Source organism: Bos taurus, chromosome 14, assembly GCF_002263795.3.
Source record: "Bos taurus isolate L1 Dominette 01449 registration number 42190680 breed Hereford chromosome 14, ARS-UCD2.0, whole genome shotgun sequence".
NCBI lineage: Eukaryota > Metazoa > Chordata > Mammalia > Artiodactyla > Bovidae > Bos > Bos taurus.
Genome location: NC_037341.1, coordinates 45,232,704 through 45,246,108, shown reverse-complemented (window position 1 = coordinate 45,246,108; position 13,405 = coordinate 45,232,704). Strand labels below are relative to the sequence as shown.

Sequence of the window (13,405 nt, the reverse complement as noted above, 5' to 3'; positions counted from 1 at the left end):
TTTCATCAGAAACATTTATAAGCAACAAAACCAGTAAAACATTTTCTTCAGAATAATAGTGCTCTGATTTCAGCTCTAAGAGGTAGAGCTTAGAAGTCAACATTTCTGCCCTTATAACAATAAAAAGCTGAACAAACTAAAAATCAGCCAGTTTTCTTGGACCCATTAAAGAACCAGTGTCACATGGCAAACTCCAGAGTCAGATATGACAGACTATTAGGGAATTTTAAAGAACTGCATTAAAGGTTCTAATGGGAAAAGTAGACAGCATGAAGGAACAGGTAGATAATGTAAGCACAGAGATGACTCGCCTAAGAAAGAATCAAATGAAAATGCTACAAATAAAAAACAAAGTAACAAAAGTGAAGACTGTGTTTGATGGGTTGATTAGTAGACTGGACAGGGCTCAGGAAAGGATCAGTGAAGTTGAAAAGAGTTCAAATTTCCCAAACTGAAATACAAAGAGAAAAAAATAATGAACAAAACAGAGCAGTATACATAAAACAGAATGCATCAAACAATATCAAAAGATGCAACATACCCATAACTGGAATATCAGAAGCAGAAGGAAAAGAGAATGGAGAAGAAGAGATACTTGAAGAAATGATGCTCAACACTTTTTTAAAATTAGTTGTTGTTGTTCAGTCACTCAGTCATGTCTGACTCTGTGACCCCATGGACTGTGGCACACCAGGCTTTCCTGTCCATCACCAGCTCCTGAAGCTTGCTCAAACTCATGTCCAGTGAGTTGGTGATGCCATCCAACCATCTCATCCTCTGTCGTCCCCTTCTCCTCCTGCCTTCAATCTTTCCCAGCATCAGGGTCTTTTCCAATGAGTCAATTCTTTGCATCAGGTGGCCAAAGTATTGGAGTTTCAGCTTCAACATCCAACATCCAACCTTCCAATAAATATTCAGGACTGATTTCCTTTAGGATTGACTGGTTGGATCTCCTTGCAGTCCAAGGGACTCTCAAGTGCCTTTTCCAACTCCACAGTTCAAAAACATCAATTCTTTGGTGCTCAGCCTTTTTTATGTTCCAGCTCTCACATCCATACATGACTACTGGAAAAACCATAGCTTTGACTAGAGGGACCTTTGTTGGCAAGGTAATGTCTCTGCTTTTTAATATGCTGTCTAGGCTGGTCATAACTTTTCTTCCAAGGAACAAGAGTCTTTTAATTTTATGGCTGCAGTCACCATTTTAAATTTTCATGGCTGCAGTAACAATTTTAATATTAGTGACAGATATCAAACCACAGATCCAGGAATCTTAGAATACCAAGCAGGATAAACACCAAAAACACCTTCATACATGGGCATAGTATATTCAAGCTGCAGAACACTAAAGGCAAAGAAAATCTTGGAACAATGAGTAAAATCATAATCTTGAAAATTCTCAGATCGTATCAGTGTGCTAGTAGCATGTGACAAGGGATAAAATGTAAGCAAAATTTTTCTTTTCTTATACATAAGGTAAATACACAGACTAGCTCTAAGTAGTAATAGATTTCATATACTCTCTATGTACTTCAGAGATACTGCCTCGAGATTCAGTTCCAGGCCGCCACAATAAAGTGAATATGACAATAACATAAGTCACATGAATTTTTTGGTTTCTCAGTGCATGTGAAAGTTACTTTTATATTATACTGATATACTGTAATTCATTAAGTATGGAATAGCATTATGTCTAAAAAAAAATCACTGAACATACCTTATTTCAATAATGAAATAATGCTGTTGGCAAAATGTTGCTGACAGACTTGCTCAATGTAAGGTTGCCACAAACCTTCAATATATTAAAAAAAAAAAAAACATGCAGTGTCTCTGAAGCACAATGAAGCAAAGTGTAATAAAAGGAGATATGTCTGTACATACTATAAAACTGTAAGGACAGCAACAGGATGGGAGTTAGAAACAGGAAATATAACTTCTGAAACACTAGAGGGAAAATGATAGATTAAAAAAGAAAAATGTATCAGCAAACTTATACCTACACTGAAGAATTTGAGATCATTAAAAAGAACATGATGTCTGACTCTTTGGGACCCCGTGAACTATACAGTCCATGGGATTCTCCAGGTCTGGAGTGGGTAGCATTTCCCTTCTCCAGGGGATCTTTGCAACCCAGGGATGGAACCCAGGTCTCCTGCATTGCAGGCAAATATACCAAAAAACCTGAGAAGAATATACTCCTAGGAGGAGGAAGAGAATTGAAGTGGGAAAAAGAGAAAAAACGTTTTTTCTTACCTCTGTTGTATATATATGTACACACTTGTGTGTGTATATATATATATACTTGTGTAGAGTTCATATAATCTGGAAAAGATTTTTTAAAACTACCAGCCTTTCTGTGTAGATCCTGTCTTAATATTGAAGAATGGAGGATGGGTCTGAATTTCTCCTTCTGCAGTGTAAATGAAAGGGCACAATTAACATGAAGAACTGTATGAGAACACAAATTATTTCTCTCCACAAAACCTTCAAATGTCATGTTAGGAGATAGCGCTTCAAAGGGAAATAATTTGTTCCTGGAACACAATTTTCATTTAAACACAATCTTCATTTTGAAGAGAAAACAAATAGACACAATATAACCCAGCTGGCCTTATGCCCACTTATGTCCCACAAGTGCCATGTAAAACCATGAAAGGAACCACATCAAGGCAGATTAGACCACTGAGAACTTCAAGGAAATCACATCCGCCACGCACAATTTATCTGTGGACCTTTGTTAGAAAAAGCAAGCCAAGTGGCCCAGAGCTAATGGGAACAGTCATCAAATTGGAAGTTATCTTTTGAAATGACATGAAGAAGCAAGAATCTTGAAAAAGTCTGGAAAGGTCATTAACTTCATAGACATGGGGCTTTCTTTCTTTTAGGGAATAAAAAAAAAAGCATAATGCTATTCATTGTGCTTAAAGCCATTATTATCCGCACAAATTGGACAACCTTTTATTCTTTCCTTTCAGCCCAAGGAAGAGCTGCTTAATTAGTTTGTTTTTATTTTTACAAATTAATGGGCTTACCTGGTGGTTCAGTGGTAAAGAATTTGCCTGCCAATGCAGGAGACATGGGTTCTATCCCTGGGTCAGGAAGATCCCCTTGAGAAGAAAATGGCAGCCCACTCCAGTATTCTTGCCTGAGAAATCCCATCGACAGAGGAGCCTGGCAGGTTACACTCCATGGGGCTGTGAAAGAGGTGGGCGTGACTTAGTGAGTAAACAACAACTTATAATAAACTGTTTTTTAGCATTTGAAATATTTCTGAAACATCTCATATATCATTTATAATCTAGAAGTCAGTGTTGTGTAGCATGTTAGGAGAATGGGCTATAGAGCCACACTGCCTGAAAAAGCACCCCAGCTATGACACTGTTCAAGTGACATTCATCAAATATATACCTCCCTGTGTCTTGATTATCTCAACACGAGAATCGTGAACTAGAGGGCATTTCATCCTTGTTGTAAGGATTGAGTGAGATACAATAAGCACATTTCTCACAGCCCTCCTTGGAACAAATTAACACCAATGAAGAATAGTTGTTAAAATCCTCATATCAACCTTGTGAGGTAGATCCTTGTGCTACAGACAAGAATGCTCAGACCTTGAGAGGGAAAGCAACTAGTCCCACATTTTCCAAATGGTGGGTGGAAATGGTGGAGACAGAGTGCAAATCAAGTGCATTCTGACTACAAAGCCCCTGCTCTCAGCACTCATTAAAATAGATTATTTTGTAACTGTTTCATATCACAGTCTTTTGCCTTTACACTTGGATATAAACTCAGGAAACTCAGGATTAGCTGTACCTTCTAGTTGTAGATTTTCCCACGTGGCCCAGATCGGTACCCTGGAAACACATGGGCAAGAGTTGCTGAAAAAGAGAAAATTGACATTTATAAAACACTGAAGAAATGTCTGCCAAGAACTAGGGTGAGATACTGAAATAAATTGCATCCATATTTAATCTGTACAACAGTCTCAAGGGGCAAGTGTTAATATCCCTGTTTTACAGATGTTATACAGATGTTGTTGAGAGGATAAATTTTTCTTTCCCCAGACTGTGTATTTTCTTTGTGGAATGCACACAGTAAATGAGAGCAAGACCTTAAAGCCAAGCAAGCTTGGTAAGAAGCTTAGTTCAGCTACTTACTGAAGTGTGTGATTTGGAGTCATAAAACTTCTCTGAGATTCATCAGTAAAATGCAGATAGCACATACAACCTCTATCAAGGGGTAACTGCATTAAATAAGGCAATATGCATAAAGCCCACTATAGAATCACTGTAAGCAGTTAATAAATGTTAGTTATTATTATTACTGTTGTTACACTATTAATACGAGTTTCAGTAGAGTCAACTGAAGTGAAAGGACCTTTATTCAACTTTAGCCTGACCGTCAGTGTCTGCTTTAAAATGAGAAATATCCTCTTTAAAATGGGAAAGCTTTGGAGGTCAATTACACAGGTAATTGAATCAGTTTGAACAACTCCACTGGGCAGAACCTGTCCAAAATAATCATTGTTTCAGTAAAACAGTTGATAGGACTATTTTAAATAAAACAGTAAAAATACTACTTCCTGACAGGAATATTACCTATAGGTTTATAGAAATAGGCAGCCTGCGGACTGCAGGTAGAAATTGTATGCAGCAAGCACTTCCTTTGAAGCTAAAGGATATGACCTTAGAAAGGACAATGCAGCCAAACTTATTGAGACTTTATCATCATTTGTTGATTGCACTTCAGATGTCCAAAATGCCTTGGGGAAGAAAACTTCACACATAATATTTTCATTTTAGAAACTATGATAAACTCTGTTTATCCAGAATGATCAGTAAATTGAGAGTGCTAGTTATAATCAAATAATATTTGTCAAATATCCTAAGTTAATTAAAAGCTAGAATATTCAAATCAAATAATATACTGTCAGTAGTAAGCATAGCATTCAACTTTCAGCAAGTAAAATGCTTTCTCTGACTGTTCTGAAACTGCTTTAGAATCTTTGCGTGTCCCAGTGTTATCATTAGAAAGCTTAACTGTTATGATAACATAAATTTCAGTGTAAAGTAAGGAAGATTTTCTCACACTGAGCAGTTCCAAGATGAGATGGGTAACACTAGAATTTTGAGGATTCCCTTTGCAGGGAGATTTAAACAAAGGCTGCGGGACTGCTTGCCTGGAAGGTTGGAAACCAGATGTTGACATGGAGCGAGGAGTTCCAGAATTGATGTTTCCCACAGCTGATTATCTTCATTTTCTAGGACTATGGTAAGAAAGTACCACCAATTGGGTGGCTTAAACAGCAGCAGCTTATTTTGTCCAATTGCAGATGGAGGTATCATCAGAGTTGATTTCTCCCGAGGCCTCTGTGGCTTGTAGGTGGCGGTCTTCTCCTGTGTCTTCACGTGGTCTCCCCATTGTATGTTTGTGTCCTGATTGTCCTGATCTCTTTTCATAAGGACATCAATCGTATTGAATAAGAGGTCACCCTAATGGCCTCATTTCACTTTAAAACCTCTTTAAAGACCCTGTCTTCACATACAGTCATCTGAGGTACTGTTTGGTTGGTTGGTTTAGTCGTTAAGTCGTGTCCGACTCTTGCTACCCCAAGGACTATAGCCTGCCAGGCTCCTCTGCCCATGGGATTCTCCAGGCAAGAATACTGGAGTGGGTTGCCATTTTGGAGTGATGATTTCAATAACTGAGTTTGGGGGATACACGATTCAGTCCCTAACACTGGTTTTGTAAGAGAATCACTTGGGGACTTCATTAAGGATTCTGAATTCCTTAGAACCACTCTTGAAGATTGGAAGGTCAAGGAAACTGCATTTTTAGCAAGGATCCAATAGGCATTGGTTTGGTGTTTGTTTTTGGTTTTTTTTTTTTTTTTTTTGTAAGTAGCATAAGATACATCTCAAGCTTGCTCAACTAAAATAGAGAAACTCCTTAGCTTACACAACTGAACATTTCAAGACTAAAGTTTCTTTTCCTAGATCAAGAATCTAAATGACACTGTAGTATAAATAATGCTTTAGCAGCCTGACTGTTCTTTCTACATTTCTTCCATCTGTTTTCTCAGTGTCACCTCCTTTTCTCAGTTCCCTGGTGGTTGGAAGATGGCTTGACCAAGCCCCTGTGTCTTCAGAGGGTCATGTTTATCAGAGTTGAGGGTAAATCTGGTTAACTTTTTACAACACAATACCTAATGCAAAAGATACAAAGTATATAATTATACAAAGCATAATTCAAAGTTTACTTTTGTAATAGATTATTAATGCTGATAGTGTTGACTTAGTGCTTATGCATTAGCCTGTATGCTGACTGCATCATATGTGTATTTATATTCACATTAGGTGCAGTGATTCTCACCATTATACAGATAGGAAAACTGAGTCTCCCAGAGGCTATCTCTTGCCCAAGGTGTCAGAGTGAATAAAAGAGACAGAGCTGGAATTCACATTTCAACACTGGTTTTCAAATTCTCACTTCTAAATGCCGTATTCTGCTGCCTCATTAACGTGCTAACTATGGGTGTTAGCACTTTTTTTTCTTAAAATTGATTAATTTTCATTAAACATTTTCCTTATAAACCTTTTTCCCTTTTAATTTTACTGAGTCATCCCTGACAGACAGCCCTGTGTAGGTTGAATGTTTATAGCTTTGTGACTTGACTGACCTTATTATGAAAAATTAATCACCATAAGTTTTATCATCCATCAGCTCACATAGATACAAGGGAAGTGTTTTCTTGGTGAAGAGAACTTTTAGAATTGATTCTCTTGGCGGTTTCCAAATGCACCACCCAGTCGGGTTACTTAGCATCAGTAAATGATACTTTACAGCCTGGAGTTAGCTCTCTCCATCAGAGCTGCACTACCTGAAATGTTCAAAGTTTTGATGATAAAAGGAAAACATATTCTTTATCCTAATCATCCTTATGTACTAGAAAGACCATTTGTCGGCCTGTCATTTACACAGTTGTCACCCAAACTCAATATACGATGGTCACTGTATTTCTTAGCCCTCACCACAGGAATCTTTATAAGGTGACGACTTCTTAATTCAATTTAGTATAGGCAAATGGAAAAAAAAAAGTAGTCCAGAAATGCTTCTTAACTCCCCTACTGAAGCTGTGAGTCCCACCTGATGACTACCAGCTTGACAAGATAACCAACTTGCAGACTGCAAAAAAAAAAAAACAACAACAACAACCAGCATTCACTGTGAGTTGTCCTTATTCAGCTAAGTACGTTTATTTCACTACTGGACTGTAGCAAAGGTGTTGGTAGGTCTTTCCCTGGAATGTGGGCAAGATGCCTGTGTCCTGTTGCTGAGAAAGTGCATATAAATGCCCAAGCCTGTTTAGTGGTCTTTACCAAAAATAGCTTGGCCTTTTGACTCACCCAGGCTGCCGGTAAACTGTTTTTTTTTTTTTTCCCCTCTCCACAGATACACTAAATCTAGTAACATCACGTCAGTGCATTCCAAATTGGAGGCAACATTGACTTTGTTTTAGTTTGGGAATCCTTATTATTGGTTCATAAGTTGGATCAGAGAACACTGGGACAAGAAGGATCTGACAGATATTCAGTCTTCAGCCCAGCCTCGTAGATTTATAGATAAGAAGCAGAAGCCCAGAAAGGTTAAGTGACCCCCACAAGCACACATTGCTGGTAAGTGGCAGACCCAAAATAACTCTGGGCTGCTAATGCGTGAAGCAGTCTGTTTTCTGCCAGGGTCTCAGCCGGAGATTTCGTGGGTGGGTTGTGCCAGGTTCCTCTCAAGAGCAGTTTGGGGGAGTGATGGCAAGATATGAGTCTTGGCTGCCCTTGTATTTACAGAATTTTTATTTGGACATGTGCTGCTTTTGCAAGAAGGAATTTGAGAATCAAATAATACAGAAACCAGGAAAGCAAATAGATATTTTGATGCTCAAACTTGACCATGGGTGGCTTTTTAACAGGGCCTTTAGGGAAAGCTAGTTTGCATTAGCAAGCTTCTCTGAGATCTTTCAATGCCACTGTCATTCCTGTGGCTCAGGTGTCTAAGCCTCACACCTTCCCAGGTGGTCCAAGTGCACTGTTTTGCACACAGAAAGGATCCCCACAGTCTGCTCTTTACCCAGTGATCAAAACCTCTGTGTTTCTCCGTATGCTTGGCAGCTGGGCCAAAGTTTCATTTTCATACAGATCTTTTCTTTTCTCTCTCAAATCTTCCTCTCATCTGCTTGAATCTCAGGATAGGCTTTTGTTGTGTTTTGTTTTCCACTGAAAAGGGTATAAATTACTTCTATTTTATTCAGTCTGATAGACCTGTCTGTAATGTGAGGGTGGGATTTGCAGTTACAAGATGAAATCTGATCACACTAAAGAAGGGCTTCCCTGGTGGCTCAGCAAAGAATCTGCATGCAATGCAGGAGACCCAGGTTCAATCCCTAGATCAGAAAGAGCCCCTGGAGAAGGAAATGGCAACCCACTCCAGGATTCTTGCCTGGAAAATCCCATGGACAGAGGAGCCTGGAGGGCTATAGTCCATGAGGTCACAAGAGTCGGACTCGAATTAGTGACGAAACCACCACCACTAGCAAAGAAGGCAAGTATGCCTTTGCTGAGTAGCTATTAAATTTGTCTTTAAACAAATATCCAGAATATAATAAAACCTGAATAATAACTATTTCAGTTTAAAAGGGAGTAAATCGGGCACAGATCATGGAGCAGCACTTATTGTGTATGCCAGTTTTACAAGTGAGGAAAGCGATCCTCAGAAAATAAGGAATGTGGGTCAGGTACAAAGCTAGGAAGTGAAAAAATAAGAATTTAGACCTATATTTATATCTGAGGCTCACTAGGGGTCTTGTTATTTCCATTTGCCAGGCAGTCAGTCTCTATAACTGTTTGACTTTTTAATGGGAATATTAAAATCTGTTGTGAAGTGTTTTAATATTCATTATGTCCTTTGCTCTTTCTAAAGCCTTGAAAGGAAATTAGATGTTACTTTACCCACCTGAAAAGAAAGATACCTGAGGGTATGTTGCTGTTTCTTTTTCTTTTTTTTGCATTAACAAAATGGCAAAATAGAAAGACACTGAATTCATCTCCTCTCAGGAGCACACCTAGATCACAACTATCTGCAGAATAACCATCTAAGAAAAAGACCAAAACCTACTAGAAAGGATCTACAACTGAAGACATAAAGAAAGAACCTGAATGAGATGAGGTTTCCCACCATCCCTATATTGAGATGCAATCGACAAATACAATTGTACAATATTGAAAAATCAGATCAGATCAGTCGCTCAGTCATGTCCAATTCTTTGCGACCCCATGAATCGCAGCACACCAGGCCTCCCTGTCCGTCACCAACTCCCGGAGTTCACTGAGACTCACGTCCATTGAGTCAGTGATGCCATCCAGCCATCTCATCCTCTGTCGTCCCCTTCTCCTCCTGCCCCCAAACCCTCCCAGCATCAGAGTCTTTTCCAATGAGTCAACTCTTCACATGAGGTGGCCAAAGTACTGGAGTTTCAGCTTTAGTATCATTCCTTCCAAAGAAATCCCAGGGCTGATCTCCTTCAGAATGGACTGGTTGGATCTCCTTGCAGTCCAAGGGACTCTCAAGAGTCTTCTCCAAAAATAAAATTAAATTTATAAAAAGATACCTGAGCTTCAGAGAAGTTAGTTGACTTACACAAAGTTGACTGCCCAGAAGCAACTAATATGGGACTCAAATCAAAGTCTTGTAAGTCTAAAGCAAAGTGAATAGTGAAAAGCACTGGCAAAGTAGGCTCAAGAGACCCAGGCTCAAGTTCAAACTATTCATTCCACTTATTTGAAGTATATCCTGGACAGATTACTTATATCTGTGATATTCATTTTCTAGCTGTCCGCTAAGTGGGACTAAAATAACACCCTGTGGCTGGATTGTTATGAAATAAATCTGAAATATCTTTTCTGACCAAAAAGTAATTTATATGTGCTATGAGTAAAACCATTTTAAAACTTACAACTTTTACAGCTTAAGAGTTCAAACTTCAAAACAATATTAAAAGTTAAAAGACTATACCCCAATACAAAATAAAAAGATTTTTAAAAGTTAATAGACCCATTTATGATGTGAATGTGGAAATTCTCTTTTGCTCATAAAGGTTATTTAATCAGTTTGATCCTCACAAGAAGGTGCTCATTTAAGTATTTTGGCCATTTTCTCTTCTAACTTGATAATCTATGAGATAATTAGAAATACTCAGTGTCTTTTACTTCCAGGATATCTGTGTAAGCTATAATTATGAAAATACATCTTAAGCAGATTTCTAGATTCTGAAAAGTAATACAGTTCATATCCTAGTCCTTTTTCTTCTTTCCTTTCTAGTAATTAGGGGCTATTTGAGGGAGAAAAACCGTGATGTGGATGAGTAAAAGATGACATTTTTGAAAGGCTAATGGCAGATTTTTAAAGGAGTCTCTGTATATAATACATGAGATTATGTTCATTTATCAGCAAAAATCTCATTGAGAGAATCAAAGCAATACTTGTCTAAGAGTTCATTTCTTCAAATTAAACTCGATCAAATTTTTCTTAAACTTTTACTTTTAAAATGACATTTTCAGTAGGCTGAGGAATATAAACATTCTAATACCTTTCATACAGCTTTTTTCCTGCATTGTAATTGACGGTTTTCAAAAACAAGATGAATGCATTCAAAACAAAGAACAAAACAAGGGTACACATTTGATTTTAATTACTCTCTGCTGCACTTGGTAATAAAATGCCCAGTTGGAACTGGTCTTCCCTCTTCCTGCAGGGTGACGTCTTTAACCCAAATGAACCAGTGGTTTTTGTGGGAATTGAGGCAGGAACAAATGCTTATTAAGCAGCAGTAATATGTTAGGCACTAATCCTCATGATGATGCTGTGAGTTAGATTTTAGGGTCCTTGGTTTTAGTTGAGAAAATACACTCAAAAGTTTGTTTTTCTTCAAATGCCATGACAAGGTGATGAAGACCCGGCTCTGAGTGATTCTGAACCTGCTGTCTACTCTAGGCTTCGTAAGGAAATCTCTCTGTAGGCTCTGCTTTTGTCATGCCCCTTTCTCCTTCATTGGTCATGCTTTATAACTGGTGAGTGTCTGGGTGTCTTCTGCCTTATGGAAACTCTCAAATGTTAATGTACCAGATTTCATGGTTTCTAAAGTTATATACAGTAGACTAAAGCACAGATAAGTGCAGCTTCTCAGTCAAGGGGTATTAAGGAAATCTTTTGGATGGCAATAAAATAGAGGGGTTGGTGTTACCAAGTGAAAAACAACCTGTTTTATTTCATATAATAAAATCAGTTCATCACAATATCTACTGAGGCAAAGCACTGAGAACTAGTGCTGGAATGTTCAGCAGACTAGCAATCAAGACCTGTTTTTTTCCAGGTATGGATTTGCCAATTATAAACCATGGGAGTCAATTAACCTCACTGTTTTCAACTATAAGATATAAATTATAGTCTTCCTGCCACCTCACACGATTGATTTACAGATAAAATGAGACATTGTAGGTAAAAATTGTTTGCATCCCTATAAAACTGTAAGAATTTAAAAGAAATCAGTTATGTTTTCCTTTTGCTAATATTCCCCAAAGGGAGTAAATATTCCAGTTATTCCCATTGTGGATAGACTTCAACCCCATGTATGTATTTAATAATTAACACCTACCCTAAGTGTCTATTCAGTTGATTCCATTCTTTTTTTTTTTTAACCATTTATCATTTATTTATTATTATTATTTTTACTTTACAATATTGTATTGGTTTTGCCATTCATCAACATGAATCCACCACAGGTGTACATGCGTTCCCCATCCTGAACCCCCCTCCCACCTCCCTCCCCGTTTTAAAGCAGTTTCCTATCAATATTTTTGTTTAGTTTTATTTTATGGTGACACTCAAAGTTTATGACTAATTTTTTTATGTTAACTATGGGCCATGAGCATCATCAGTTGATTCCGTTCTTATATGTGATAGAGGGGACAGGTTGGTTTTGGTCATGTGTGGAGGAGCAATGAAACCATCACTTTGGCTGAAAAAAAAGTTTAATTAAATACAAAAGCTCATGAATAGAAGTTCCTGAAATGCCAAGTGATTGTGATATTCTTGTAAATATGATCTTGAGATGAAAATTTAAGAACTTGGTTTTGTTTGGCTTAATTGTGTTTTCTAAATAATAGCCCATCCCTGATATAACTAATATGTATTGTTGTGTTCGAATTTATTGAGTGCTTCCTGTTTGTCAGGCACTAGGCTAAGTGCTTTGGGTACATTATCATTTAATTTTCATAAGAGCTCCAGACATTAAGTAATGTTACCAATTGAGGCATAAATGCATTAAGTAATTTTCCCAAGGTTACACAGTAAGACATATACAAGATACATACAAGATTATGGAAATGATTGCCCTTTTGCCATTCATTTGTTTATTCATCGAGATTAATTGCAGTACTTTGTATGAGGAAAATCGGCATTCAGATGACATTTGAAGCCATGGGAATAGTTAAAATTGCCTCAGGATGTGTGTTCTAGAGAACAGACAAAGGCTGAGGACAGAGCCCTAAGAGTTTCCTGTATTTATAGATCTGAAAAAAGAGAAGGAGCCAGTAAAGGAAATTGAAAAAGAATGTCCCAAGAAGGGAGAAAAAACACTGTATAAATATGGTCTCAAAAACCTTGAAAATGAAATTAAGAGATAAGATTAGTCAGATTTGTTGACTCCTACTGAGATGTTGGAGCTTCCCTGGTAGCTCAGAGGTTAAAGCATCTGCCTCCAATGTGGGAGACCCAGGTATGATCCCTGGGTCAGGAAGATCTCTTGGAGAAGGAAATGGTAACCCACCCCAGTATTCTTGCCTGGGAATCCCATGGATGGAGAAGCCTGGTAGGCTACAGTCCACAGGGTCACAAAGAGTCGGACACGACTGAGCGATTTCACTTCACTTCACTAAGATGTTGAGAAAAGGGGGAACAGAAAATTTGCCATTGACTTTGGGAAGATGGAAGATGTTGGTGACCCTGAAAAAAATTATTTCAGTTAATGGCTGTTCGGTTACAGTCACACTAAGAACAAATAGAATGTGAGGAAGGGGAAGCAGTGAGTATAGAGGGTTCTTTAAAATGGAGCAGATACCAAAATGAAAACTGAAAAGAATTATGCAGTCTTTTTAAAAGATGAGTATTAAGGCATGAAAGTGAGTTAGTTGCTTAGTTGTGTCTGACTCTTTGCGACCCCAAGGACTGTAACCCACTAGGTTCCTCTGCCTGTCCATGGAATTCTCCAGGCCAGAATATTGGAGTGATTGCCATTTCATTCTCCAGAGGAATTTCCCAACCCAGGGATCGAACCCAGGTCTCCTGCATTATAGGC

At 38.1% G+C, this 13,405-nt stretch overlaps 1 protein-coding gene across 2 annotated transcripts in view; it reads left to right on the top strand.

The window, feature by feature from the left end:
- Positions 1-13,405, top strand: part of COLEC10 (collectin subfamily member 10) — a 195,041-nt gene that overhangs the window by 53,594 nt on the left and 128,042 nt on the right. The window contains exon 1 of one of the 2 annotated variants that reach the window (XM_059893191.1): positions 7,532-7,676. The exons of the other annotated variant lie outside the window; for it this stretch is intronic. The gene's annotated coding sequence lies outside the window, so the exon portion shown is untranslated. Of the gene's footprint in view, positions 1-7,531; positions 7,677-13,405 lie in introns of those variants that run through there. 2 annotated transcript variants of the gene reach the window in all.